This window comes from Ochotona curzoniae, unplaced genomic scaffold (assembly GCF_017591425.1).
Source record: "Ochotona curzoniae isolate NIBS_2020 unplaced genomic scaffold, NIBS_Ocur_1.0 scaffold_1037, whole genome shotgun sequence".
Taxonomy (NCBI): Eukaryota; Metazoa; Chordata; class Mammalia; order Lagomorpha; family Ochotonidae; genus Ochotona; species Ochotona curzoniae.
The window spans coordinates 34,325,094-34,349,033 of NW_024467083.1; the positions used below are offsets into that span (position 1 = coordinate 34,325,094).

The 23,940-nt window shown below is 56.2% G+C and overlaps 1 long non-coding RNA gene across 1 annotated transcript; it reads right to left on the minus strand.

The window, feature by feature from the left end:
- Positions 1-618: 618 nt before the first annotated feature.
- Positions 619-2,565, minus strand: LOC121168439. The gene is made up of 3 exons (XR_005885723.1): positions 2,468-2,565; positions 945-1,135; positions 619-686 (listed from the first exon to the last, which is right to left on the minus strand). It is a non-coding gene; the product is annotated as an uncharacterized LOC121168439 (long non-coding RNA).
- Between the last annotated feature and the right edge of the window lie 21,375 nt (positions 2,566-23,940).

A 23,940-nucleotide genomic window follows, 5' to 3' on the forward strand; every position in this document is an offset into this window, starting at 1 on the left:
GCTTTGGGCCATCCTTGACTGCTTTCCCAGGTCACAAGCAGGGGCCTGAATGGGAAATGGTGCAACCAGGACACAAACCAGCAATGCTATGGGATCCCGATGCTTGCAGAGTGAGAATTTAGCCACTAAGCTATCTCGCCTGGCCCAGGAGAACCTTTCTGAGGAAGGGTCCGCTCGGGGAGGTAACAGAGCTGCCACACAGGTATCCTGCATTAGACACTCCCTCCCCTCTCCCCAGCCCATTGTCCATTTTGTTGATGCTCAGGATGTCCCCTGGTGCCCTTAGCCAGGAGCTGCAGCCCATGACTCTGAGTTGGACCAACCTCACCTTGGAGGATGTTCTCAGGAGCCCAGGGTGGCTGTTCACAGCCCCCTGCCCTGATAAACACACATAAGGGGACTCTGGCATTGGTGAGCCTCCCTCTTCTAGTGTCAGGCTGGTTCCTGCAGCAGCCCCTGCCCTGCCCAGGGACATCCACTGCCACAACCACTGTTACTCGATACTCAAGTCTTTATTAGACACAAGATGGGGCTTCCTCAGAGGAGGGGGACGACTTAGAAGGACAGTGGGTGGATGGGAGAGTGAGGAAGGGAGCCAGGTAGCGTAGCTCATGTTGCTGTCAGTCCTGGAAGGCTTCCCAGGGGTGGGGTAGGCGGGGAAGGCAAGGCAGCCAATAAAGCAGGTTCTGAAAAAAGAATGGTCAGGAGTAAAAACAGGGCTCTCTACATGGAAACCTCAGAAAGGGGCAGAGGACAAGTGTCCAGGGGCTGTGGGAGGATCCCCCTTGCATCTGGAAAGGCTTGAGTACAGATGTCTCTCCCAGGGGTTTTCTCCGTGGCCATGGGGTGGGGGATGCCCAAGGCAGAAGAAACTCAAACCCTAGTCACAGGGAGGGAGCCCAGAGAAGGTACTAGAAAGTGTGCCCCTAGGGCTAGAGACCAACCTGGGACCCACAGGGGTCTTCTGCGGCTCCTGCTGCCACTGCTTTCCAGTCCTGTCTTCAGAGTGCAAGGGCGGACTCCGCAGCCCTCAGATGCCACAGCTGCACCAGAGAACAAGGGGTGAATTCCAGGTGCCTATGCAGTTCTGTGGTCCTCTCTGTCCTTCCCTCCAAGGATGCTGGGATGACATGTTCTGTAGGAGAGCAGGCACAGCAAGTGCTTTGGGGCTCGGGAAGCCCCCTTTGAGCCCCAACCCAGCTTCTTAGCCCTATGGCGCAGTTGAAGAGACACATCATTCCCGCCTCCTTCTCAAAGCAAAGGTGGAATCATCCCATCCTCAGGGCTGAAGGAAGGATTAATGGAAACAGGGGCCAAGAAGCGAGTACTCAAAGACAGCTCCTTCCTTCCTGGGTGCAGGGTGGGGTGAGCCATGCTTAGCAAAGACAGAATCAGGAGAGCTGCACAGAAATCCTGGCCTGTGCACAGAGTTGGGAGCCAGCAGTTCAGGAAGCCCCCAATGTTTACTTCACACCACTGCCTTCTCCAGAATCTGAGAATTTCAGAAAGAAGGAGGGGCCCAGCCACACCCCTGCCTTTCCAGCCCCACTGCCCTCTCCTCTCCGCCCAGCTCTGCTTCTGCCTGCTCTAGCCCTTGTCATGCCCCTAACCTTGACCTTGATGGAAGGGAGGGGTGGAGATGAGAGGTCTCACCTGTCTTCCTCTGGTCCTCTTCCCAGCCTGGCCACAGGGGAGTTGTCTATCCCACCCACTGCACCCTCTTTCCCATTTCTGGCTCAGTAGATCTGGGGGAGAAAAAGCTGACAGTCTAGCAGAGCCTGGGGAAGGGGTGGTGGATCAGCCTGGGGCAAGGGCCCTCTCTGGCTGGCCAGGGTAGGGGAGGAAGAGGAGTCCAGATGGAACAGCCTCCCCCCTGCACCCCAGCCTGCTACACCCTCCCAAGCCCAGCCAGCCGGGATCTCCTAGCAACCGTACAGTAGCAGGGGGCTGGGAAGAGGGCGGGAGCTGGGAAAGCGGGGCGGGGAACAATGATATCATAAATTATCCTGAGCCCTCCCTTCAGCCCGTCCTTCCTCACAGTGCAGAATGGACTCCTTTCTCTGCCCACCTGCTCCTCATTCAAGATTCCTCCTGCAAAGCTGGAGCCCCTTTGGAGATGCCTCTTTAGGTCAAGGTGACCATTCTTTGGTTGGGTTCCACAACCCCTCAGGGACCCTGCTGGATCTTCCTCAATGACAGGAGGGGCAGGCTGGCTGCCAGGTCCTCCCACAGAACTTTTCCAGGGGTCTCTGGCTACTGCCTCTTTTTGGGGGTACTGATGAGGGCAAGGAAGGAGAACCTCAAATCATCTTCTGGCATTGGTTCCACCAGACAAAAAGTCTGAGTGGCTGCCACTAGGTTTCTAAGAAATGTTTGGAGTTCTCATGAAGCCAGCCAAGTCTCAGCTTTCCTGTCCCCATGCCTGAACCCCCCAAAAGGTGACCAGAGTGGACAGTTCCTTTCTTACCTCTCAGCTCAGCCACCATCAAGCCAAGGGTCAGAGTGCTTACAGCAAGAGACACTGACTGAACAATGGGAAGGACTTCCCACAACAGGAGAAAGCAAGCTCATGATGGTTCCTGCTTGGAGGGAGAACAAACCTCTCCTAGCATCAGGAAACTGGTGGGAACTTGGCCGCCCCAGTAAATGACCCAGTGCAGTGCTGGGCAGAGCCGGCACACCAAGAGATTCCGACCCTTTTTGCAAGCGACATATCCGTGTAAATTGTTACTGCCGAGAGAAAGAGCTGAGTCCCCGGGGACTCAGTTCATATCCCTCAGGAACCCCATGGGAAAATCCAGAGATGAGGCAGTGCCCTGGGAACAAGATGGCAGCCAATTGTCATGGCAACAGCAGGAGGAGGCTGGGTAGTTGTGGGGGCGGCGCTGGGCAACCAGCTGGTGCCAGATGGACAGAGCCAGCAGAAGGCAGCCCAGCCGGGCAAAGCCCATGCCCTGTGCCCAGGGCGCTCCCTCCATATGCCAGCTTCAACCTGGCCTTTTCTGTCAGGCCCGAAGGTCCCGTGACGCTCTAAAGGAGGATGATGCCAAACCATTCCCCTCCCGCCTCATCCAACAAGAAATGAATGCAGCAGACAAAACAGCCTTCCACTCGCCCTCCCTGCAGCCCAGGGGCCCAGGGGGTCTCCTTCAGCTCACCCCTGACAGCACCCAAGAGGCCACAGTATTAGGTCCTGGGTGGCAAGGCATGGTGGTCCTATTCTGCCTGGGGGTCAGTAGATACTGCCCAGAGCCTGGCCCAGACTCCCACTAGAGGACCTGCAGAGGAGGGTTATGGAGAAGAAACATCATGAAAATATATACAATGGAGGAGACAGGGCCCCACTCTGCCCCTGTTCCCCACACTAGGGGATGCCCATTCATACCAGAGAGGATGAAAGATGGCAGGTGTGTGGCATAGCAGTTGGGATACCATCCAGGATGCCTGCATCTCCCGGGAGTGCAGCAGTAGCAGCCACTGGCATTCAGGTATCAACTTTCTGCCGCTGTGTACCCAAGAAGGTGGTAAGAGATGGCTTAAGGTGGCTGGGTCTCTACCACTACTGTGGAGGTAAAACGACAACAACAACAACCTGGTCTTGGCCCCAGCCCATCTGCAGGCATTTGGAGAATGAACCAACAGATAGAACAGCTCTCTGTTTCTGCCCTTCAAAGAAATAACACACATAAATGAAAAAGAACATCTTAAACGAGAGAAAGGCTGAAGAAAGCTGCAGCACTAGACTCTCCCACCTGACTTAAGCTCACATGGGTCCCTTGCACTCCAGGTGCAGGACCTAGCCATGCTTCTTCCAAGATGGGCCTTCCCATGGCTGTACTCAAACCCACTCTACCCACTCTCTCCCCTCCAGCTCTTGGCATTTCCTGCTAACCTCCACTCACAGCCTTCCAAAACCCCCTCCTCACCTCGCCTCATCTCCATCATGCAGGCTGCTTGAGGCCCCCTGGGACAGCCAGATGAGGACAGCCAGAGTTTGTATTCTGAGCAGCCTGTTCAGTCCCACAGCCACAGCTCCTTCCTCTGTGGTCCTTCCCACAGGTGGCCAACATCCACCCGGCCAAGCTGTGAGCTGACACTGTGTCTGCTCTCATTCTGCTATTCCCAGAATCTACCCCTCACCCAGAGGTGAGCAGGGCTGGGTCCAGTGTGTCCACCAAGGTCTTGGTGCTGGGGGAGCAGCAAAGATTCTCCACCACACTGCTGAGTGATCAGGAGGAAGGCCCCGTGGGGTTGGGGGGAGAATGAAGGAGAAAACCTCACCTGGGGACAGCAAGAAGGCAAGAGTAGGGACAGAGACAGAGGAGGATTTCTCTGTGGTTCTTGTCTGTCCCTCCCCCTGCCCCTCTCCCTGGAGGAGAGGCCCTGTGCTGGGGAGCTGGGTGGGTGGGGAGATGGGGAGACAAGGGAAGCCCCAAGCCTGGGACGGAATGAGGAGCAACAGGGCCTCCATGTGCAATCCTGGATGGCCAGGCGGGGTGGGGGACCTTGGCCAAGCTTCAGCTTCTCTCTCCCTTCCTGCCCAGGCCTGGCTAAAGCCCGAGGCCACCCCCAGCCTTTCCTCCTCTCTTCTACCTCCTGATCAGCTCTTGGGAGCTAAGCCCCCTCACCTGACAGGGCCAGCCCCCGGCCACGCACAGAGAGGTCTTTGTGCAAAGGCCAGGCTTGGGGGATGGGCAGCAGCCTGCACTCCCACTCCCCACTCACATTCCACTTTGGGAGGTGGCAGGGGCAGGAGCAGCCTGCACTCCAGCTTCTCCTTCCTGAGAGCCTGGGCTCTCCCTGAACACCTTCACTCCCTCCTCCAGGAAGCTGCCAGATTGAGCCTTCTCTGCCTTTCCACTCCAGCCCCTTGCAGCTCTTAACTCCTTGAATCTGACTGTTAGGATCCAGCCAGCATCCCAGCCCTCCTCCTGCCAAGGCCTCAGGTGTCTTACCAGGCTGGGATTCTCTACCCAGCCATCCAGCTTGCTCCTGGGAGCCTGATCACACACTCTTCCTGCAGTGTGTGTGAGTGATGGGGAAGGCAGAACAAAGGCAGAAACAACCCCACTTCATGCTGTGCCCCATAACTGGCTGGACACAGTGGGCAGCAGAGGCCCAAATCCCCGACTCCGATGTGACTGCCCACCAGGCCACTGTGAGTATAGGCTCCCTTCCTCAGGAGCCCGATCATGAACCCCCAACTTCAGCTCCTTAGTTTGGAGTCACTCCCCCAACAGTTTCCCTTTGCCAGAGATGCCGGTTCCCTGGCACACTGTGCTCTTTCCTAAAGCCAGTACTGCTGGGCCCAGCGCGATGACTCAGTGATTAAATCCTCACCTTGCAAGCGCTGACATCCCACATAAGTGCCAATATGTTTCCTGGTTACTCCTCTTTCCATCCAGCTCCCTGCTTGTAGCCTGGGAAAGGAGCAAAAGATGGCCCAAAGCCTTGGAACCCTGTACCCAGAAGAAACTCCTGACTCCAGATCAACTCAGCTCTGGTTGTTGCAGCCACCTGGGGAGTGAACCAGCAGATGGAAGATCTTTCTGTCTCTCCTCTCTGTAACTCTGCCTTTCCAATATAAACAAACAAACAAATAATCAGCCTCCTTACCCAACAAACTCACACTTGCTTCCCTTGCAACTTTCCTCTCTGGCTACCTGGCAGTGAGCCTCCCGAGCTTTCTTCCCCCCCACTGCTGGCCACCGCAAGCTCTGTCCAGGTCTGCAGTACGACACTCCTCCCTCCCTAGCCTGCTAGGCCTCCTGCAGCTCTAGAGATAGTACCTGGTACTTGGCGGGAGGGGGCACCCAACAAATTCCCTGTTGGATGGACAGGCTGGTGTTCAGGCAAGGGGATAAGGGGAGAGACAAGTGTGGGCTCAGCATGTTGCTAGGAGAAGGGCTCTGCTGGGGCTGACTTGGATGTGGGGATGTCTCCCATGTCTAGGAAATCCCTCAGGATTTGTTCCTGGGGGCCCAGGAATTCCAGGACATCACTGATAGCAAGAAGGAAACGGGCCCGTGGAACAAGGCTTGAAGACTTGACCTGGGTGGGCCCTTGGGGGGGGTCAACCTGACACCCCTGAGCTTCAATGAGAGGTGGTACTCACAGGATGCCAGACACCAAAGGCACAAGTATGTCCTGGCACCTCCTGTACCGTGCACCTGGGATCCAGACATGGTTACTCCCACGCACCCTTCCCAGTCTCTTATGATGTTAAAGTCAAAGGCAGGATTGTTTGACATAGGTGGGATGTGACAGTGGGGGTTGGGGAAATGAAAGCAGCAAGTGAAGAGGAGAGAAACCACCAGTGCTGCGGGCACAACCCCTGGGGAACGCTCCTGTTTAGAGAGCTGGAGGACTGGATCAAAGAGACACAGCACAAGTGGCTGTGGGCATGAGGGAAGAACCAGGGCTGGGGGTGGCCTTTGAGAGAGCCCGGTTTCATCTGAGGGGCACATTCCCCTGTCTTCTGCCTGCCCACGGGGTGCCCGCAGCTCCTCCCAGGCCTGATCCCTCCAGCACTTCCCACGTCACCCACAGTTCCCCAGGTGCTCTGCCAGGGCTGCCTGCTCCCGGCTTACCAGGTCAAATCCCACCTGTTTAGTCTCTCCTCCCTTCTTTCTCTCCTGTCGTCTTCCCTCCCACCGGGGGTTTCTTGGGGCTTTGAAGCCAGTCAGGAGGTTCCCATCATGGTTCCCTCTCCTCACTGTCCACCCAGCAGGGCCGGCTCTCAGCCCACACCTGTCAGGAGCGGCCATTTTCTAGGCGCCAGCTCCCTAAGATGGCGGCCTCCCGGCCTCGCTGCGCTTCCGTTCCCATAGCCTCATTGCCTATCCCCCTTTTCTTTCCAAAGTCTGAGCTGGACAAAGTGGGGGGCCAGGCTGGGGAGCCAAGGCCGGAGGAAGCAAGACACACACACACAAAAAGGGCAGAAAAGCCGGCCCCTTGGCACCTCTCTCTGGCCTCTGAGTCCAGCCCAGGGCGGGCGGGCGGACAGAGGAAGAAAGAAAGTAGTGTGAGTTTTTATTCCTGTCCTCTTCCTGCCACCGCCCCGCCCCGCCCCCCACACACTGATGAAAACAAAATCTCTACCCTTTTCTCTCCAAACCAACCCCCTTCCTTTTTTTTCCCCCCTGGCTTCTACCATGAGCCTCCTGGAATGCAAATGAACTGTATTATGCAAATATATGCAAATCAGGCTTAACGAGCGGAAGGAGGGGGCAGAATGCCTAATGAGCAATGGCGGAGGGTACAGATGGAGGGTCGCAGGAATGGCCCCCTCCTCTTCTAGGTTCCCATAGATTCAGGGTTCCCAGCGTGTCCTTACTCACTGAGAGTCAAGGCCACATCCCGTCAGCTGAGAAGACCCAGGCTGGCCTGTGGTGCAGGTGAAAGGTAGGAGAGCGTTGGGGGACACAGAGAAGCACTAGAGATGGGTGTTCACTGGCACACCAGTGCCCAGCTGCTGGGCCATGAATCTGTATGGCGCTCCATGGGGGAGCTCAGCTCTGGGGCTGAAGAGGGTGACACTAAGGCTAAGGCAGGCTGTCGCCAACACATCCGAAAGCAGGATTCCCAAGGGAAGATTCACAGCCAGATCCAGGTTCTTCCTGGGGATGGGGGGGTGCAAGCTGCCTCTCTTTGTGCTGTGGGGGCGGGGTTGGGGTGGTTGCCATGGTAATGTGGCATGGAACACCCCACCTCCTCAATATCCAGCCCCAGAGGACTTAGGAGTTGGGGAAGGAGGGGGAAATAATGGCTTGACACCCCTGATGCCCCTACCACCTGGCACTGCCAGCCGGAGATGCGGCATCAAATCCTAGAGAGAATGGCCCCTTTGTTTGTAGGCTTACAGTGCTGGGGGAGCAAGCCTGGGCACACAGAAGGGCCTTTCCCAGGCCCCGTTCCAGTTTGCATGGCTCCCCCTGGCCTCTGGAGACTCCTCATGGCCATCTACTGGCCTCGGTGCCCCGGCAGATGGCTGGGCTCCCTTGCCTTGTCTCCCCTGGGCATGCCAGCTATCACTGGGTACTCCATCCCCTGAGGCTTTCCCTCCAGCCCTCCCCAGGCAGACAGCAGGCAGTTCCACCTTTTCCTCACATGCCCAGACATGCAGCCTGTTTTTTTTTTTTTTTTTGTGGGGGTGACCTTCTTGTAAAGTGCCTCTAACCACACAGAACCTGTTCCATCCGGATCCAAGCAAGGACACTCCTGGAGGAGGTATCAGCCACCATGAAAAGGGCCAGGCTGGATCTTGGAGTTTTCACCGAGCAGCTGAGTAATGGTGGTCATGCTCCATACAGGGAGTGGCAAGGGGCTGGCAGTATACTAGGCTCGCTGTATTCCTACCTTGTCTGTCCCCTCTACACTCCACAGGGCTTTAAGCTGACTCTCAATCTACCCTTCATCTCCCTGCCACCATGGCAGACTCCCCACACAAAGAGAAACCTAACATCCTGAAGACAGAGTGCCAGCGCTGCCCCACAGCCTGTATCTCTTTCTGGGCTCTCAAAGTTCCCTGAATACAACTTCCACCAGGTGCAACACTGCAGAGTTCTTGATACCGGACTCTACAGACAGAAGAGGCCCTTTCCTCAACCTCCCCCAAGGGGGTCAGCGCAACTCACTTACCGCCAGGGAGCTGTCCGTGGTGCTGGACATAGGCTGGCCATCCACAGAGAGGAGAGAGGGTGAGGGCGGGGTGGGCAGTAAAGCGCTCGCTGGCCCCAGGTCAGAAGCTACAAGGAAAAGACGAAGCAGAGATATTTGGAAAGGGGAAGCTGCACAGGAGCCCAAGAGTCAGTGAATCCCTGAACCTCCCATCCCTTTACACCTGATGGATTCAGGTGAGCGCAGCCTTGCCCCAATTCTCCATAGGCAGACCATGTCTTAGGTCTTTGCCTTGGAGGGAGAGCACAGGTTGAAGTGTGCCCACAAAACACAGACCTATAAGTCACATCCTAGAGTCCAAGGCTCTGGAACTTAGAAATAAAGATGTGAAAGACGCACTACCTGCATGATAGAACTAAGGATGTGAGGAGCTGGGGGAAACAGGTGAGGTGTGTACCTGTGAGGCATTGGGTTGGGGTGGAGGTGGGTGTTTTCCAGACTTCTCTCTGTGACCCTAACTGTACAGTGACTGCTGCTCAGTTATCACCTGCTTCTCAGTTCTCAGTACTCTGATTTCATTGTCTGGGGCTGGGCTAAACTATCAATATTTGTTGCAAGCTGCAAGCTCCCTAGTTTAATGTTAGTCCATAAGCGAGTTGGAAATCACTGGCCTAGAAGAAAGCTGATAAGAAACTGTGCTGGGTTAACCTAACTCAAGGCAAGGGACTTCCTGGTGCCCTTAGCCTGGCCCCAGGACCCCTTGGGCATTGGGCTTGTGTCCCCATGCCGTGGAAGGCTCAACCAGCTTCAGAAGAAGATTAATCATGCCCCTTCTACAAGTGCCTGCTGCCAAGACAAGGAAATGGGTGCGATGGCCCTGGGGGTGTGCTGCTCCCCTTCACCCAGAGGGTCCCCAGGGAGGCGGCTGGGGAAAGTAAACAGCAACAATGATCCCTTTCAGGGTCCGGCCTCCAACCCTGCGGCCCAATTAGCAGACACAGCAAACAGCAATTCAGCCGCCTTCAGCCGCTGTCATAACAAACCCAGTGCTGCCTTAATGGGGGATTAGGGCAGGAGGAGGGGGGTGGGGGATGTCACTCCAGCCCTGGGAGAGCCTGGGTGGCATGGAGGGGGTTCCCCTTCTCTTACCTCTCTTCTAGCTAACTCTGCACCGCCCACCTTTCCTGCTAAGATCCTGTTGCTCCTCCTCCTCCAAGTCCCTGGAAGGTTTTTTTTTTTTTTTTAAACTTCCTCCCTCCCCAGACTGCTGCATTGACTGGAAAACATGAACTTGAACTCATTCACTCCTGGCACACCCCGCCCCAGGACAACATGATTATACTCCACAACTCGCGCCTCCTCCCAAAGGATTTCTGAGATCCCAAGAGGTTTTGCACTTAGAACCTGGGGTTGGGGAGAGAAAGAAATAAATACCAGTGTTGCAGCCCAAACCTTGGGCAGGCAGAGTTCAGGATGGACGTTCAGGCCTTCTAGACGTGGAGGGTCCTGCCCTTCCTCTGGTGGCTCACCAGGCTCAGGAATCATGTCAGGGATGGGAGGATGCTGGTCTGATGGGAGGCCAGAGAAGACAGCCCTTCTTGAAGTCACTCAGTGATGGAGAAAGGTCTGGATGCTGACACCCAGATCTCTAGCTGGTGTCTTCATTCTACCCACTTCCTGTTGCTGGAAGTTCATCAGCTGTGTCTGTAGTCACTCCAGAATTCCAGACACTCAATGGCGCCAACAGGGAGATGTCACTGGCACCTGCATAGGTCACCAGGGACAGCTCCTCTCACTACCAAGGGACAGGGCTCAGGGAGAATGCAGTGGTCACCCTGCCCTGCCCGGCAGGCTGGCTGGCCAACCTGTTCCCCCTCCCGAGCTGGCCCCCGTCACCCAGGCCCCAGGACAAGAAACGGAAGAGGACGTTCCTGAGGTTTAAATGTTTGAGCTCCTCAGCCAAAAACATGCCAAAGCATTGTCCTGTCTACCTGCTGGGAGCGGCCCTAAGTCACCAGCCTCTGTCAACCGTGTAGCCTTTAATCTTCCTGAAACCTCAGAATCACCCACAGGCATCGGGGTGATGTAAGGGGGGGGGGGCGGAATTCTCCATTTGTTGTCCTGATCAATCTTTGGGCATGCATTCTTACCCGCATTTTACAAATAAATACTGGCAGAGATGAGCGTGGCCGATAGCCCAGCATGCTGCTTCTTTCCCTTGCTAGGCTTGCAAAGTGTGATGTTTCTTTTGCCTGCAAGGAACTTTCAATCATATCCTTTTGAGGCCTGCAGTTGGGGGAAAAAGGATGCATCCCTGGTGAGTGTGTTAAGGGGACAATGTTAGGCATGGAGAACCAAGTTGACTTGGGACTCACGTTCGAATTCAGTAGGAGGTGATAGGGAGAAGAGAAACAGATAAAGCAGCTGGCTTAGAACTTGGTTTCCAGTCAAAACAGGAGGGCGCAGCAGGACCAGAACTGGGAATTCTAGGCCACAGACAGGTGTAGCTGGGGCCCTCCTGAACCCCTCCTAAGCAGCATCCCCAAGTTGCACCCCAACCCTCCTCCTGGCTATAGCGGGGATAGGAGCCAGCCAGGGATGTCACTGTGATGTTTGCCTTTAGGAACACTGCCCCATGTCCCAGAGTGGTTCTCCCCTCCCCGTGGTGGGCTCATTCATTACCTCAGCCAGATTTTCCTCCTGGACTCAGCAGCCATCTTGTCCACCATGGAGCCACACACACCCAATCTCACATCAGGTCCGCACCCCTCAGGCTCTCCGTGGTCACAGCTGACACACCCACAATCACCAGCCACTCTCCTGACTGTACACTCCGCATGCATACACAAAGTGGTCACATCCCTCCTAGCCCCAGCCCCCTCTCCACAGAGGTGCCTAGTTCTGTAAGCCTGGAGGAGCCTTGGCCTCTGTTCTCCTTTGTGCCCATGAACGAAAGACGTGGGTACCTCTTCTCCCCCAGGCCTGTTTTTTTTTAAACCTGGCTTCCACAATCCTGCTCCCACCATAATGTATAGTTGCAGCGTTATCTTCCAGCGATGAAGTCAAGTCCTAAGAGGAAATGTTAAATTTGCATGGGGAACTGGATTCAGTACAAGACCATTGTCTAGTCCCCCATTCTCCTATCCGACACTCTCCCCACCCTCCGTACTCCTTACTACCAGGCCATGGGGAACCCAATCAATGCAGAGGGGCACCTCCTGGCTTTTTATCACTGCAAAGTGACCCCTCAGTCCCTCTTCTTCCTCTCATGAGCACCTAAACAGTTTTGCTTAAACTATTTAGGTCAGGCCAGATAAACGAATTCTTTGGGAGAGGCGTGGTATTAATCTCTAATTCTTGGCTCCCCCTGGGCAGCGGCTATCCTAAACCACACATTCCTTTGTGTGTGAGCTCCCCAGGGCTCCTGGAGGCCGTTTGTCCTTGGAGATAATTTCCGGAAGTGAGGTTGGATGGGAAGGGAGGGAAGTGGTGGTCCTGGAAAAGACCCTCATTCAATTCCTTTGGTCCACATAAGAGATCTTTTGCTGGCTTGAGCGCTGGTCCAGGCTTGCAGGGGCAAAGACTTTGAAAATGGGGCTGGGTGGGCCAGAACCCAGACTGGGACAAGGTCCTGGCCCTGCTGTTTGTTATTCCTGCTGGGTTTTGAGCAACCTGCACCTAGCACCTTCAGCTCTCTCTCTTTCTTCCTTTTTTTTTTTTTTTTTTTGGTTTTGGTTTGTTTTGACACTTTGAACCCCCAGCCAAGCTGGAGAACTCTCTTTGGCCTCTGGGAGAAAGGGGGAGGCCAAGGCCAGCCAGCGCCCCAGGGGGCCTCCTCCAAGTCCTCCAACCCAGCAGCAGCTGCGGATACAGCCTGAGGACGCTGGACAGGCCTGGGCCACAAGCCTCTCACACGTCCCATAAGGATACAAGTTGATTGCGACAGACCCCTCCCAGGGTACAGCTTTCCCCCACTCAGTTCAGCCAGGAAAACAGTCAAGCCGAAAAGGAACAGGACTCCTACCTGCACAGGCTGGGGCTGGGACAGCGCCCTGACCAGACCTCGGCTCTGCAAGCCTGGAGATGGGTCGGTCTCTGGGTCCTCTTGTGACCTTCCCAGGCCGGTCGGTCCGTGGCTCCAGTCCCAGGCTCAGCCGCCCCCCTCCACCCGGCCTGGACTCCAGCCTTCCCCGACCCCCCTGCGCAGTGTATGGGGTTATTTTTACTTTCGGTTATCTAGCTTTATGAAGACTTCACACCACTCATACAGCTAGATAACCAAAGATAACAACCAACCCCGCCTCCTGGCCGCAGTCGCCGCTGCCTCTTCCGCGCAGCCTCCAGGCTGCCGCCGCCAGAACCCAAGCTGCCCGCCGATCCGGTGGGGGGAAGGGGTGGGGTCGGGGACGAGTGGAGTCTGAGACCAAGAGATCCACACGCAGGGGTAAAGACACGACGGAGACAGAAAAGGGAGTGGAAAGGACGCAACGGCCGGTGGCGTCCAGGTCCGGGACCGTCCCCAGATCCCAGCGCTTCCGACGCCCCATTTCCCACTCTCCACCTCTGCCCCATCCGTGCCAGAAACGGGAGTTCCGCCGGTCCCGGGGTGGGGTGGGGGAAGAGACGCGCGGGCTTTTCGTGCCACCCGGGAAAAGGGCAGGGGCCGAGGCGGAGACCTCCCCAATCTCCCCTCGGGTCTCCACTGCCCTTCTCCGCAAGGTCGGCTGCACTGCCGAGAGCCGGCAGGCACCTGCCTCCAGCGGGGCCCGAGCCTAGCGCGCGGTGGGAGAGGGAGCCGAGGAGCCTGCCTAACCCCGGCTCCAACTCGCAAGGCCGGTGGAAGCGAAGCGGAGCCAGCGCAGGGGCGAGCCGGGTCCAAGCTGCCCACGGTGCGAGGGTATCGAGAGGGAAACCCTAGGGTAAAAGCCCTAGAGGGGCCCCAGTAAGAGACAGAGAAATCCTGGCGACCCAAAAGAATAAGAAATGCTGGGGGTGAGGGGGAGGAGGAGAGCCGAGATCCCTAAAAATAGTCTCCTAAGGAGCGAAGTAATGGGCGAAGCCCCCCAGCTGGGAAGACCCTGGGAGAGCACCAGGAGACGGAGTCGGGGAGGAAAGCGCAGGCGACCGGGCGGGCAGGTGAGCCGCGCGTCCCAGGCCGCGCCGAGCCCAGGGCGGTGAGCACGATCGAGGCTGGGAGTGCGGAAGGCCTCCCCAGGGGCTGGCAGGGGGTACGAACGGGCGCGGGAAAGGACGAGAAGGAGCTGCAGGGAGGGATCCCTTAAGAGGGTGTGGGGGTCCGGTGGGTCCCTCGTGGCGGACGCTCGCCCGCCTCGTTCCCACGCTGGCCAGGCCACTTACATCGGTGCTCTCCCGCGCGGTCCTCCCAGCCGGTTCCCGCCCAGGGAGCGCCGCGGACCTGACTCCCCGGTGCTGGGGCTCAGCGGGCGCCCGCCGAGGCCGAGGAAGCCCGGGCTGCTCTGGATCCCCGCCGGGGCCAGGGCGGCGGAGCAGCGGGCAGCGGGTCTCACGTCCCCCCGGCTCCCGCCTCGGCCTCCGCCGCCGCTCTGGCCCCGGCGCGCTCCGGCTCCGGACTTTTCATTCATCCTTTCACACTCCCTCCCCACGCGAGCCTCTGATTGGCTCTACCGAGTCTGACGTCACCGCCTCGTTCCCCTGCCGGACCCGCCCCTCCCCCTTCCCGAGCCGGGCCGGGGCGCGCAATTGGGGCGCCCTTCCCCCCCACCCCGCCACCCCGCCACCCCCCGCCAGGAGGATGGGGGTGGGTGGGAACGACGGTGGCGGCACCGTTGCTGCTCAGCTTCTCGCTGCCTCGCCTACCCGCTCCCCAAGACCGCCTGCCATCTTCAATCCATTGCGGTGTGTGGCTTTGATCTCCATTCTCACTCTTTTTGTAGGTCCTGCATTTTCCACGGCCCTAGGTAGGTTGCGCCCAAACGAGCTAGAAGAGCTAAGCAAGCCTCCCTCCCGCCCCCGCCGAACCCCAAAAGAACCAGATAAATGAGGATTCTACCCCCTCTGGCCCCCTCCAGCAGATAATTCCCTGAGCTTCCCAGTTCTAATCCTGCCCAGCCTGTAGCCCCAGTCTATTTGGATGAGCAGCCACCTCTCTTCGCAGGTTTTCAAGCCAAAAACCTCAGAAAGAGCTTGGGGCCAAGCCTCCTTTTCTTTCTAGCCCAATGGGAAATAGGTCCTGAATCTTCTCCCAGCACCAGAATTTAAGGTGGGGAGCCTGCGGGTGAAGCTGCCAGCCAGCATCAACCTGGGCAGAGCCAGGAGAATGACCTGGCTGCCCACCGCCACTTGCAGCCCCTGCCAGCGCTTTCTCACCCCGAGTTTCCTCTCTCCCGCAGCCCCAGCCCCCACCCGCGTTCCAGCTTCCCAGGGGTGGGAAGGTGAGCTGAAATCTAGGAGGAGGATCGCCTTGCGTCAAGTTCCCCTAGCTGCCCCAGCCCAGCATTCATCCCTGGCCCGCAGCCTCTGGGCCTGGACCATCAGGGTAGACAAGGGGCAGACCCAATCAGCACACTTGCTTGCCCTGATTCTCTTGCCTGGAATTTCCTGGAGGACTTCTCCAGGGACCTGCGGGTCCCCCACCTGAGCAGCTGTGCCGGCTGGGAGGACCGCCCTGAGCCATCCCATACTTGCACTCACCTGCTCTCCCGCCCCTTGGTTGGACAGCTTTCGTTCTTTTTCTCCGGGCTAGCCCATAGAACTAGGAATGCTTGAAACATTTGGAGTACTCCAGGAGGTCCCTGGTTTCCTCCTCATTCCTGGCCAGATTGTTTTAGGCGCGGTCTACACTGGTGGGGGGATGGGGGACAGGGTTAGAACCAAGGGGGATGGAATAAACTTGGTACTCCTTCGAAGGTTTGCCTAATCATTGCTTTAGATGTTGATCTCAGGACCTAAGAGTGGGGGTGGGGGTGGGAAGGAAATCCTGGAGAGCACCCCTCACCCCCGGGGAGGGAGCTCCTTACATCCCTGCCGGAATAATCTAGTGTGGAGCTGAAGCTGACTACTAACAACCAACAGCCTGGATCTCCCCAGGACGCTGGCACTCTCAGGGTAAGGCTTGGCACAGCTTCCTCCCTCTGTCAGCCTCCACGGGGTCCCTAGGCCCTTACCCAAGGGATGGGGCTTTGTGGAAGCTTCACGAGGTCAGCTGTCCACCTTTCCAGGAAGGAGTGCACACACACACACACACACACACACACACACACAACGGTGGAGAGAGAAGAAATGAGGCAAAGTGCCCACTCTCCACCTGCTTCTTGTTGGTCCCTGTAGCTTAGAATCAGGGAGGAGAGAAGTTTGGGATTCCTGACCCCACTATGGCTGCAGAAAACAAAAAGCTTCCTATTATTCTTACAGATGGACCATCCTACTGGCTGCTGCTGCCACCGCCGCCACCACCACCCTCCCTAAACGCAAGCCCCCTGAAGCACCAAAGCAGCAAGGGGCCCAGCAGCCTTGCCTTGCCTGGCCCTGCTGGCCTCGCCCAATCTACCCTCCTTCAGCAAGCGACCCACACCCTCCACTCGTGCCAGCAAGTCAAATCAAATAGGCCTACAATTCTATAGACACACATATCAGCCTCCCCTACCAACATCTCAGCTGCCCCAAGCCTTCGGAGAGTCTTGGCTTTTTGTTCTACCAGATGGCACCTGACCCTAAGCAGGATCCACAAAAGGGGAGACGCCCCACAAAGGAGGCTGGTGCCGGCCCCATAGAATCCACACCTCTGGCCGTATTCCTGAAGCAGTTACTTTTGGTTTGATCTTGTCTGGGCATGCTTAAGCGCACAATCTCTCACTGTCCCCACCTCCTCAGAGATGAAGATGAGGAGGAGTCTGGCTTTGTCCCCAGGGGACACAGAGTCTTCAGGGGGAATCAGAGGGGCTCCCTTTCTTCCCACCTGTTAATGGTGATATCGTTTTGTGCTTTTAGCCATGCTGCTGTAGTTTCAGACCCACACTACTTCAGGGGTGAGAGCAAGGGGCAATTTTATGCCTTTCCTTGGCCCAGGAGAAAAATACAGTAGGCAAACTTTGCAACCAAGTCTGCGTTAAAATGTCATGAGTGACCACTGATAAATTAATGACGACAAGAGTCTATATGTCTATAAGTGCACCTGCAAGTGTATAGGGAGTGGGGGGGGATGTGGATCAGCTATGTGTTCTGTGGGATCAGTGCAGGGGTAGATGTGGGGGCGGGGCAGTGAGATCCACTGTATTTTGTGTTTTTCACTATTTCCCATTTCTTTGGCTGAAGCAGATCCTTTATGACAGAGCTGCAAGAGGCTAGGAGCTGGAGTGTGGCAAGTGCATGGGTGGAGCCCTTTAAACCACAACCTCCAGCCCCAGCTTCCCTAGGAAGGCCGGGCCGCATGCTGGAGCCAAGCCCTCTGTTTGCAACATGAAGCATGGTCAGTGGGCCGGTAGGTTTGCAAAAGGCAGCGCACTGGTCCGTGGACCCCACCCTAGGTCCCTGCAGGGGGTCTCAGAGACGGTACAGCAGATCCCTGGTGCTGAACTGGGTCTGGAGCAGTCTCTAGCAGCCTGGAAGTCTGCATGCTTTGCCCGTGTCCCTTCCTAGCCCCATCCCTGCAGCCCCCCGATGCCCACCTATTGTCTGTGAGCTGGCAGAGGCCCATGTGAAGAAAAACATGGCCTCATTTAGGCTCTCTGGCTGCAGCTTTGGGACAGATCTTTACGGATTCTAGTTCCCCAAATCCATTTTGCTAGGAAAGGCTCTCTCTTGAAACAGCCAGGTAATTAACTAAAATGCATAGATTTTTTTTTTTCCTTTGTTGCAATGACTAGGTCCATTTGCCTGGGAGATGCAACCAGAAAGCAGCCTCTGGGGAAAGGTGGGTGAAGACACTTCTTCTGTCTTACAAGTATATCATTGCTGTAAGCATCAGCAGGCATTATCCTTTGCCTATAGAATGATGGCATTGTCCACGTAGGATAGTGACAAATCCAAGTGCAAATTGCCAGCAGAAAATGCTGAGACCATGGGAAAAATGCGTGTGTGTTTGTGTGTGTGTGTGTCCACCAATGTGGGCAAGTGAGGGTAGAGGGCAATGGGGCTTAACCCAGATGATTTTGTCCCTTCAGACAGAACTCTTCGCACAAGCTCCTCAGTCCATCAGCAAATGGCCTCCTTAAGGGACACAGGAATGAGTGTGCAAGGGTGCTGCACACGCACGCGTGCACACACATATACACATACCCACGCACACCCATCCACGCGGACAGATGCAAAGATGGATCCTCAGATCCTGCCAACAGCAAGCTCGGCCTCTCCACACTTACAGTCACGCATACTCACGCTCACTTCCCTAACAATCTCCACCTGGGCTCCCTCCCCAGCTGACCATCTCCTCCAGAGTCAACCAGCCTGCCAGCTCTGCCCTCAGAGGCCTCGAGGAGAAGACAGAAAGAGCCCCCTACACCCCCCAAAAACCTCTGCTGCCACCTTGTTCTCTTTCCTCTTGTATCACTGACTCCACAGATATTCCTTCAACTGCGGCAGCTAAAGGCAGGAAGATGCAGGCTGTGGGGGAGAGAGTGTGTGGAGGACAAGACTGGGGACCAACCGGGCAGGTGGTGCAGAGCCAGCTCTCCTCTGCCACCCCCACTCACAGCAACAGAAACAACAATGAAGAAAATAAATACCCCAAAGCCAAAGGAGGCCACCTGGATGACAATGAAGATGACGCCGACCCCAAGGGAACAAACAAGGCTGCTTCTCCTGGCCACCAAGCTCCTGTTGAAGAAGAAAGAAGGCCAAGGTTAAAATCCTCTGGTGGGCGGCTGTCTTCTTCCTCCACCAGCCCACAATTTCTCCCTCTTACCCGCAACCCAGTACTCCTAGGCCTGCCTCTGCAGTTCCCCCCACCCCCAACTCCACTAGATGGTGTTCGTCCATCTCCAGCTGTACAAGGTAACTGGAAAGGCAGGGAACCCTGCCTGGAGCCTTTTTGGTTCCATCTCAGATGGACAACTCTCTCCCAACCTGATCCTCACAACCTCCCTTCAGGCAGCCCAATCTTTCTAGGACCCAGCAGGGGAAAGGGGTTGGGGGAGGTTTGAGCTGAACCCACAGAGCTGAAACTTAAACAAGTCATCCCTTGCCCAATGAGCACTGATTCCTGTTACACCCCGTGTGCCAGTGGGCACAGGTTTGAGCTAAGGTTGAGAGTGTAGCATTGTCTATCTAATAGCACTGCAAACTGCGAAGTGCGTGCACAGTGAAGATATTCTCAACCGTGCCTTCCAGCCTTCTCTACCCATCTCTGTCACTGCCTGTCACCAACCCTCTGTGCGTGTTTCTCAGGACGCATAAGGGCATATCCTATAGCAATGAATTTCCACTCTTTTCATGTACACAAAAGGTAAGGCTACAAGGCAGTTATTTTTAATTAGCATTTTAATGCTGGGTTTGGAATCCAGCCTCAATATCTGACAGTCTTGCCTTCCTAGCATTTTTGTCTGCAGGTTAAATTAAGGATTGAGGAATTGACTAAGACACGATGGACGACCTGCTCTTAAAACATGGTGAGGACTGGGCTTCTGTGTAGGAACGTTTGAGCTAAGTTGGTGCATTCTTCCAACACTCAGTCCCACAACTAAGTCTTTTTAACCCTGAGCACAGAGGAGATCAGAGGAAGCCGGGTGGAGGTGGAGGGACTGGGGAGCAGGATTTAGCTTTAAACCCGTCTGATTTCTAGGAAGGGCGCTTGGAAGACACACTCTGTCTCTGAAACACCCACAGATATTCGCTCGACTCCCAGCCTCAGCTACAGCAGCTCCTCCACATTTCATAAAGGGGTGTCTCCATCTGAAACGATCTCCCCGCCAAAGAACAGGCTACACCCTTCCTCCCGACCCTAATGACATACTGGAACTCAGCCCCAGGGACAGCTGGGGGACAGCCTCCGCTTCTCCCAGCAATCTGGCCTGGGGGAGCTCCGAATAGTCTGCTCCATGCCGGGCTCCACTTCCTCCCCGTGGTCCTGGCAGCTTGCCTCCCAACAGCCTCAGAGAGGCTAGCTTGGAAGCCAGCCTGCTCTCTGGCCCTTCTGAAAGCAACCAACCCAGAGCCAGCTCTTGCGTGGGGGATGCGTAGGTGTGTAGAGGGTGGCAGCAAGCTGGTCAGTTTTGCTGGACCCTAAACACCCACCCCGGCGAACATTTGCCTTTGGGCTTCCCTCAGCTCCTTCCCTGTTAACCAGCTCTTGGGGACAAGGTCGGCAAAGGGAAATGCAATTCCTTGAAGCTACAAAATGTTCAGAGGTATTTTTTGTTTCCTAGTTCCGACCCTCCCCCCTTCCCTAGAAACCTTGGCTCTCTCCCCGCCACCACCTCTCCCAGACTTTGTCCTATCACAAAACCTGAAGTCCCCCAGAGGGAAGCAGTGGAGCCCGCGCACAGGGCGAGGAGCCGGGAGGCTAAAGCGAAGCATTTTTCCCTTCCCACCCCTCTCACCACGGCCTCTCTGCCTGCCTGTCTTCTGCCGCCAGCATTAAGATGTTGGCCGTGTCTGGCGGAGACAAGGGAGGGGCGGATTAATAGGATCAGTAGCACCGTGACCCTAAAGCGCCACCCTCCCCAAGCCCCATTGACAAACTTAGTGAGCTGTCTCCAAAGCTGGCAGGGGCTGGGGAAGGAGGGGGACGAGGAAGTGCTCTAGGAGGTTGGGCAGGGCCACAGCTGCCAGTCCAGCTACCCACACCCGGCCGCCGCCGCTGCTCCCTGTTCGGGCAAGCAGGCGTCTAAAAGCCCGCGCAGCCAACTCCTCCTCCAAGCCGGTGTCTTTTGAGGGCCACGCCACCCCCAGTCTTTGATCAGCTTTCCGTTTCTGCGATTCTGTAGCACCAGGCTGGCTCCTTGAGCTAAGCAGGCAAAGTAGGGTGCTTTGGGCTCCCTGTCGAATCCCAGGGGCTCCAACCCCACCCTGCAGAGCAGGTGTCTGAGGGTGCCGGGGTCCTCCCAGGTCCCCAGCAGTCACTTACCTGGTGTCTGTGACGAAGAGAGCCGTCTCCAGTGGCCCCAGCCACCGGACTGTCTCTCCCGGCCCCTAGCTTCTTGTGGAGTGCGGGCTGCAGCTCTGATGACGTAGCATCGGTCTATCCATTCAGGAATTTCGCTTGCCTCTCTCTTTCTTTCTCTTGCTGCTCTCCCTGGAAAGGCCGTGAGAAAGGGGTGCTGCCCCTTTTCGGGAGACACCACCACCACCACCGCCACCGCCACCAAAACAGCAGCCCACTCCACAGAAGCCACCTCTCCCCTTCTTCTAGTCATGCCTGGGTTGAAAGGGGTCTTTTTCCCTTCCCCACTGCCCTCCATGCCTTTTCCAATCCGAGACACCAAGACACCAGGAGAAGGGGCTAAGGGAAGCTATTGTTCCTCCAGGCCACCCTTGCCCCCCCAGGAAGCCAGAGCAAAGGTGGACAGAAGTATCCCTGTCCCCAGGCTCCTTGGAGTTCTCATTCACTCTTGAACTTGAGAGAGTGTGATGAAATTATGTGTGTTGGCAGAGAGAGAAGTGGGAACTGACCAGGAATCCCTGGGAGAAGACTCCATGTGAAGGCGTGGTCCCCCTCCTCTACTCAGACTTCTTCCTGGGAGCATCACTAAAGGCAAATCCAAGATCCCAATGGTGACAGACACGGTGACCATTGGAAGCCAAGGGCTGGGCTGGGGGGTTGCTGAAGGCCATTACTTGGCAGTCTAGACAGGAGAAGAGGAGGGGTGGGACCACAGATTCAAAGTAGGAGATAAATTATCTTGTTCTCAGAGGAGGGAGAGTGATTTGGGGGTTGGTTTCCATGGCGGGGGTCCCGATATCTGGTGAGAGTTGCCCCCCCAGCAATGATACAATGGTCGGGCCTCTTTTCTCTCTCTCACCCCCACCCTCAGCCCCTCCCTTCTGCTCCCTCCCACTCTTCCTGGCCTGCATGGGAACTCGGTCTGAGTTTGACGTGACAGACAGCAGGCCTGCATGCTAATGAAGTTTGTCTCAAGTTCATTGTCAAAGCCCCCCCTTCCCCAGGGCCTCCTCCCCTCCCCTCTCATACACAAATCTCCCTCAACTTTTGTCCCACAGACCTGGAGGCCACTTGAGTCTCGGCTGGCTCCCCCTGTCTCACCCTCCCCCACTGCTTTCACCCCTCCCCCCAAAACCCCCCTCCTTTAACTGAGGGTTGGGGGCTCTGCTCCCCGGAGCCTCCCCTGCAGCCTTCTGGCCTGGAGATCCCTAAGCTCCCAGTGAAGGATTCTGAAGGCTAAGGTCAAAGTCTGCCGATCTGTCCTCCTTCCTTCTTCAAAGGCAGGACAGCAGAGACCCCCACTCAGGGCTCCCTGCCCCCCAGTTCTCAGCCTACCCCAGCTCCAGCTCCCCCCTCTCCCCGTCCTCCCATTATGATGATTTTGCTTTCCCCTTGATTACATCTGCTTCACTAGCTCAGAAATAAAGATCCTTTGAGACTAATTTTGCACCCCCCCCCCACCTCCCCACCCCATTCCTCCCCCTTCCCTCTAGACCAGGGCTCCTGATAGCTCCTTTCTCACCGGCTGCAAGACATTGAGTTCCTTGTCTAGGAAACTGGGGGCTGATGGGAGGGGGTGCCAGTGTGATGGGGGGGTCTCTCCAACTCTGGGACGTGTCCAGCAATCCAAACCTGTCCTTCTTTTGTTCCTACAAATCTCTTCACACTGTCACCACCCTCTGGAGTCTGCCTTTCTCCCAGTAACCAGGGGACAGTGGAGGAAGGGGAGGAGGACCCTGAATTCACCCCACCCCTCCATTCCAGGGAAAGGAAGGAGGGGGAGAAGGGGGAAAATTTAAATCCCCCCTCATTAGCCAGAAAGGAAGCAAAAGGGGATAATTATAATTAAAAGCAGACAGCTGTGGGTTGCGTCTTTTATGTTCCTCCAAGCTTCTCCCCCTTCCACCCTTCTGCCACTATCACCCAAAAATCTGTGTGTCTGTGCACTCGCATACACACACACACACACACACACGCCACCCCAGCCCCTGTGCATCTTCCCTGCGGGAGTGGGGAACATGCCAGGAGACTGAGGCATACGCAGTAGATCTGAATACTTTCTGAAATTAGCTGTAGGTCAAGGTGGGGAGCTCCCACTTCCCGATCCCCAACTTGCACTCCCAGAGTGTGGGTATAAGGTGTAAGGCATGTATTTGGGCCAGAGCCACGGATGCAATGATTTGGAGGAAACTGATTTCTTGAAGAATAGCCCTGGTGTTCAGCACCCCACAAATGCTTAGGGCTCCGCATCCCTGAAAACCCCCTCTCCTCTGGGCATCTCTTTTTTCTGTCCTCCTTGTTGCCCTGCACACACAGGCCCTGGGCAGCCAGGAGCGGGTTCTAACAAAGAGCCCGGGCATTCAACGGTATACATGGTATACATCCGCGGGCACAGCCTGCATCATTCCGGGGCTGGTGTTGCCAGGCCCAGCTCCGCCAGCCTATGTATTTATAGAACTTGATCCTAGGCCAGAACAGCAGGGTAATTATAGCATTATTAGCATATATGCAAATAGGGTAACCTATATACACTGAATGGGGGCAGATTATTATTTATTTCTCTCCCTCCCTTCCCCTTCCCCCATATCAGCTCCAGCTCCTCCGAGCTGCACACCAGCAATTATCTGACATTATAAGAGGGGGTTTGTAAACCCCGGAGGAGGGGGCTGAAGAGAAGAGGACAGAGGGGGAAAAAAAACCCCTCTGGGCGGGTGGGTTTTATCTCCTTTTACTCACTGTTATTCTGGGAAGAGTGGGGAGGAGCTCCGAGAGAAGCCTTTGAATTACCGGGGAGGGGGGGCAGGAGGGGGCGGGAGGGTGTTGGAAAGAGACAGAGACCTGGAAGCAGAGACAGCAAAGCTGGGAAGCAAAGCCAGTGAGAGAGCATGTGGCTCCGGCGCTGGCTGGAGAGCAGTAGTAGGGGATGGCAAACTCACTCTCTCAAAGGGGCACAAAGAATCCGGATCTAGCCGACACCAGGGAGTTGGCTGGACCGGAGGTGGGAAAGGCGGTTTACTGGGGCTTCCTGCAGGTCCTTCTCTATGTTCCCCCACCACAATTTGGAACCCATTCCCCCCACATTGCCAACTCAGGAAGGAGTCAAGGGACCCCAAGCACTGCCTCTAGGTTGATTCATTCATTGTAGTCCACAATGAAGAAGCGCTGAGCACTGGCCAAATTCTGGCCTACCGCAAACCCCTCACCCTGTCCCGCCTAGGTCTCTCCAGGGACTCCTGCATCTCCAT